Below are 6,000 nucleotides of genomic sequence, written 5' to 3'. Positions count from 1 at the left end.
TGTGGCAGAGCATGGGTATGAGTATATTACCACTGTCATGCATGCAGTACTCATGTACATGGATGTATGTGTATTCAGTAAATGCAGCATTGTTTTGGAGCGCAGCCGAGTTTGCCAGTGGACAGAAACACAGTGACTCATTCCAGTTAGAGAATCTTCCACTGTCCGCAAAGAGAAGAGAAAGCAGGAGGATGAACAGGCACAAACAGAGCGCGTCGCTGGATATAAATAGACGGAGGATGTGAGAGCGAGTGTATAGGAAGCAGCTCTTCTGTCCTGCTGCAGTGATGCTAATGGAAGATAATATGGTGCAAAGAGCCAAACTGAGACACCGGAGGACAAACCACAGGACAGAAGCGCCACCGCTCTCAACAAACACAACATTTTTAGCACTTTAAGGGAAATCTTTCTTCTTTTTAAAGAGCAGTAATGCTTCCTTTTTGTTGTCATAATCATGTTTTTAGAGACTACATATGAAAAAAAATAACATTCGAATAATTAGCATTTATTCTACGTTGACTACACGGTAAAAATATCTGCTAATTAACAGTTACTGTATGTTATACTTCAGGTAGCAAAGAATTCTGGCCCAGATCTGGTATATAGCTGGCACAGCAGGCATTTATCCGGCTCTGGCATACAGCATGTGGGCCAAACAGAACCCAGGTTTGGCAGAGGGGGCACCATCTTTAAGGCAGCACACAAGACTACATCAAATGTAGTATTCCAGATGTTAAAAACTGATGCGTAGACCACACTGTAAAAAAAAAAAATCCTTAATTTTAATTTTAAAAACGCAATCCGCACGTTTTAATAAAAAAATGTAAAATAACGGCCGTAAAATGACAGAAATTTACTGTAAAATAACAGTAAATTTAAATTTAAGGAAATGTCTGTAATTTAATGTCTGTCATTTTACGGTAAATTTCTGTACTTTAATGTCTGTCATTTTACAGTAAATTTCTGTAATTTAATGTCTGTCATTTTAGGGTAAATTTCTGTAATTTAATGTCTGTCATTTTACGGTAAATTTCTGTCATTTAATGTCTGTCATTTTACAGTAAATTTCTGTAATTTAATGTCTGTCATTTTAGGGTAAATTTCTGTCATTTAATGTCTGTCATTTTACGGTAAATTTCTGTCATTTAATGTCTGTCATTATTCAGTAAATTTCTGTAATTTAATGTCTGTCATTTTACGGTAAATTTCTGTCATTTAATGTCTGTCATTATTCAGTAAATTTCTGTAATTTAATGTCTGTCATTTTACAGTAAATTTCTGTAATTTAATGTCTGTCATTTTACGGTAAATTTCTGTAATTTAATGTCTGTCATTTTAGGGTAAATTTCTGTAATTTAATGTCTGTCATTTTACGGTAAATTTCTGTCATTTAATGTCTGTCATTATTCAGTAAATTTCTGTAATTTAATGTCTGTCATTTTACGGTAAATTTCTGTCATTTAATGTCTGTCATTATTCAGTAAATTTCTGTAATTTAATGTCTGTCATTTTACGGTAAATTTCTGTCATTTAATGTCTGTCATTATTCAGTAAATTTCTGTCATTTAATGTCTGTCATTTTACAGTAAATTTCTGTAATTTAATGTCTGTCATTTTACGGTAAATTTCTGTCATTTAATGTCTGTCATTATTCAGTAAATTTCTGTAATTTAATGTCTGTCATTTTACGGTAAATTTCTGTCATTTAATGTCTGTCATTATTCGGTAAATTTCTGTCATTTAATGTCTGTCATTTTAGGGTAAATTTGTGTAATTTAATGTCTGTCATTTTTCAGTAAATTTCTGTAATTTAATGTCTGTCATTTTACGGTAAATTTCTGTAATTTAATGTCTGTCATTTTACGGTAAATTTCTGTCATTTAATGTCTGTCATTATTCAGTAAATTTCTGTAATTTAATGTCTGTCATTTTACGGTAAATTTCTGTCATTTAATGTCTGTCATTATTCAGTAAATTTCTGTAATTTAATGTCTGTCATTTTACGGTAAATTTCTGTCATTTAATGTCTGTCATTATTCAGTAAATTTCTGTAATTTAATGTCTGTCATTTTACGGTAAATTTCTGTCATTTAATGTCTGTCATTATTCGGTAAATTTCTGTCATTTAATGTCTGTCATTTTACGGTAAATTTCTGTCATTTAATGTCTGTCATTATTCGGTAAATTTCTGTCATTTAATGTCTGTCATTTTAGGGTAAATTTCTGTCATTTAATGTCTGTCATTATTCAGTAAATTTCTGTAATTTAATGTCTGTCATTTTAGGGTAAATTTGTGTAATTTAATGTCTGTCATTTTTCAGTAAATTTCTTTAATTTAATGTCTGTCATTTTACGGTAAATTTCTGTAATTTAACGGCCGCTGTTTTACGTTTTTTTCCTGCCACCCCAGCCACCGGAAATAAACCGTAAAATTACGGATTTGTTTTTTACAGTACACATATGTTGAGAGGGGTCTGGATGAGAGCAGACCTGGCGCAGTGCAATCTGAGCTGCATCCAATGCTTTTTAATGTGCTCACCTAACCCCACCCCTAACCCTACCCCGCACAGTGACGTCACTCGCTCCATTTGAGTGCATTGTGTCTGGCATTGCATCGCTGAGTGATGCAATCTCAGCTTGCATCATAAAGGCTGCATCCAGATACTATTGCGTACGTTTGGCCTTTCTTAGTCCACATTAAAAATGATTTTTGAGTAAAGAAATAAATTCTACCAATTAGGTCGATTTGAGAAAATCTTTTATAATGTAGAAGTATATAGAATATATCTGTAGTAAATAGATAATTTACTATAGTAAGATTTAAAAACAGTGGCCTCACAGCAAGAAGATCGCTGGTTCGAGTCCCGGCTGGGTCAGTTGGCATTTCTGTGTGGAGTTTGCATGTTCTCCCTGTGTTGATGTGTTTCCGCCGTTGCTCCGCTTTCCCCCACAGTCCAAACACATGCGCCATAGGGGAATTGATGAACTAAATTGGCCGTAGTGTATGAGTGTGTGTGTGTGAGAATGAGTGTGTATGGGTGTTTCCCAGTACTGGGTTGCAGCTGGAAGGGCATCCGCTGCGTAAAACATATGCTGGAATAGTTGGCGGTTCTCCATTTTGAGCTGCTGTGAGTGTGTGTCATGATCTGCTGGAGCTGTGTGAGGTGTTTGTGTTGTCAGTGTGTCTCCAGCAATCACACACACACACACTCTTCATTCCCAAACCAAAAACAGCAGCTCTGCGCAGGAAGATGCTTGCACTACAACAACAGCTTTAAAATAAACCGTGTACAAGTCTGTATATTTTCAGTGCAGTTATATTTGTGATATGTTAGTATCGGTATAAATATATATATAATCATGTGTTCCTCAGTAAGAATTTCAATAAGAGACATCAATAAAAACACACTCACCCGAGCCAATTAAACACACAATGGAAAGGTTTACCCTCTGCACACTGATTTCCAATATTCGATCTGAATGCCTCGACAACATCCATCATTTACACTTCAAAATGGTTAAGTGGAGTTTGTGTAAATCTTTCCTGTCAGAAAAATCAATATTATTGATGAGAAACCGAGAGCATCTTTTATCAACTGTTACAGAACATTATAATATATATATTTCTGAAAGACGGGCGACACGGTGGCTCAGTGGTTAGCTCTGTCGCCTCACAGCAAGAAGGTCACTGGTTCGAGTCCCGGCTGAGCCAGTTAGCATTTATGTGTGGAGTTTGCATGTTCTCCCAGTGTTGGTGTGGGTTTCCTCTGAGTGCTCCAGTTTCCCCTACAGTCCAAACACATGCACTATAGGGGAATTGATGAACTAAATTGGCCGTAGTATATGTGTGTGTGTGTGTGTGTGTGTGTGTGTGAATGAGTGTGTATGGGTGTTTCCCAGTACTGGGTTGCAGCTGGAAGAGCATCCGCTGCATAAATCATTTGCTGGAATAGTTGGTGGTTCATTCCGCTGTGGCAGCCTCTAATGAATAAAGGGATTAAACCGAAGGAAAATGAATAAATTAATTTCTGAAAGACTAAAAATTAAAGAAACAAATTAGGGCGACGTAAAAACTGCGTAAAACATGTGCTGGATAAGTTGGCGGTTCATTCTGCTGTGGCAACCCCAGATTGGTAAAGGGACTAAGCTGACAAGAAAATGAATGAATGAACATGAACATGAAACAAATTAATTTATTACAAAAAATGCATCTAAAACAGCCTGATCTCACGAGAAAACGTAAGTATTTTACGTTTTGTCAGTTTAGTGGCGAATTCGTACGAGTTCAGTCATACGAAATTGTACGATTTTAAAAAGGAGGCGTGGCACCTAACCCCACCCCTAAACCCAACCATCATTGGGGGATGAGCAAATCGTACTAAAATGTACGAATTCGATCGTACGAATTCATACGAATTGGCCACTAAATAGCCGTGAGATTGTGTTGTCTAAACACAAAAACACACCGAAGGAAAAAGAGATTTTTTTTTTTATCACTAAAAAAATTATATAAAATGCAGAAATACAAAGAGGAAAAACTAAATTAATGTATTTGTCTTTTAAAACATCAGGTTAGTGAATAGGGTATATGCCGAAGTATGCTAATAGGACTTTTAATTAGCCGGTAACCTGGGTTAAGCGCTTCTGTTGAACTGTGTGGCAATGCAAAATCGGTGCCTTTAAGATCTGTTTTCTTTAAAAATCAGCCATCACCTCTAGCTGAGTGATATCTGATATAACGTGGGTCTCAGATTGTACAAGAAGCACTGCATTAAACAACATTTTTCCTCGTCATGTCTTTATAATATGAGCATTTATTTTACCCCAGTATATTCAATGGCGCTTCTGCGCTAGCCTGCTGATTCTGACAGGCGCATGCGAGTAAATGGCTTTTTGTCTCGTTTTACGCTTGAGCAACTAAACGAATGCCAAAGTCTGTTTAACTGATTGCATTGTAATTACATTACAACATGGATGCTGTAAAAGGAACTGTATAAAATAGAAAACAAATCTCACAATAACAGGTCACCGGAGGTTTATCAGTATGGGAACAACATTAGCTCGGCATATACCCTATTGCCATAAATAGCAGCTATTCTCACCATTTTGCAAATATATATAGTGTTTGAAAGCTGCGTTATGTAAAGCATGTTCCATATAAAACTGTTAAACCAAAATGAGGAAAATAAAAAGAAATTAATGAATAATTAATTGAGATATCATTAATCGATATCATAAAGAGTATTAGTTTTTACTTATGAATGTTTTTTTTTGGGGGGGGGTGGCAGAGAGTTATGGAATATACAAAGCAATGGTTTCTCTGTATTTACAATTCATAGTAACTTTTATGTACATTTAATTTAATTTTAATTTTATTCTATAATTTTGACTCTGTAATGCTAATGACCTTTTTAATTTAGAGCATTTAAAACAAATAAAAAATATGTGTGTGTTTATTTTTTACTATTTTTACATTTAAATGTTATTTAGAGCATTTAATGTGTGTGGTGTGTGTGTGTGTGCGTGTGTGTGTGTGTGTGTGTGTGTGTGTGTGCGTGTGTGCGTGTGTGCGTGCGTGTGTGTGTGTGCGTGTGTGTGCGTGTGTGTGTGCGTGTGTGCGTGTGTGTGTGTATGTGTATGCGTGTAATTTTGTTTAGAATTAAAAATCGGGTTGACGTCTGTGAACGCTGGACAATGAAGGTGCGGATCCAAATGCAGGGTTTATTAGCAGGAAAGTCAGGCAAGGTGGAATGGTCAACGCAGGGGCAAACAGATGTACACAGATGTATCCAGAGTCAGAACAGGAAGATGGTCAGTACAGGCAGGCAGCAGGAAACGTAAACAAACAAACAAGGCAAGGGTCAAAACACAGCAAGACGAGGCAAGGAAAACACATCGTAATGTTCAGTTTAACAAGACTCAGCCCTGAAGTGTGTGTGTGTGTGTGTGTGTGTGTGTGTGTGTGTGTGTGTGTGTGTGTGTGTGTGTGTGTGTGTGTGT

Source organism: Danio aesculapii, chromosome 19 (genome assembly GCF_903798145.1).
Source record: "Danio aesculapii chromosome 19, fDanAes4.1, whole genome shotgun sequence".
Taxonomy (NCBI): domain Eukaryota; kingdom Metazoa; phylum Chordata; class Actinopteri; order Cypriniformes; family Danionidae; genus Danio; species Danio aesculapii.
The sequence above is the reverse complement of the archived record's forward strand: the minus strand, read 5'-3'. Positions refer to the sequence as shown.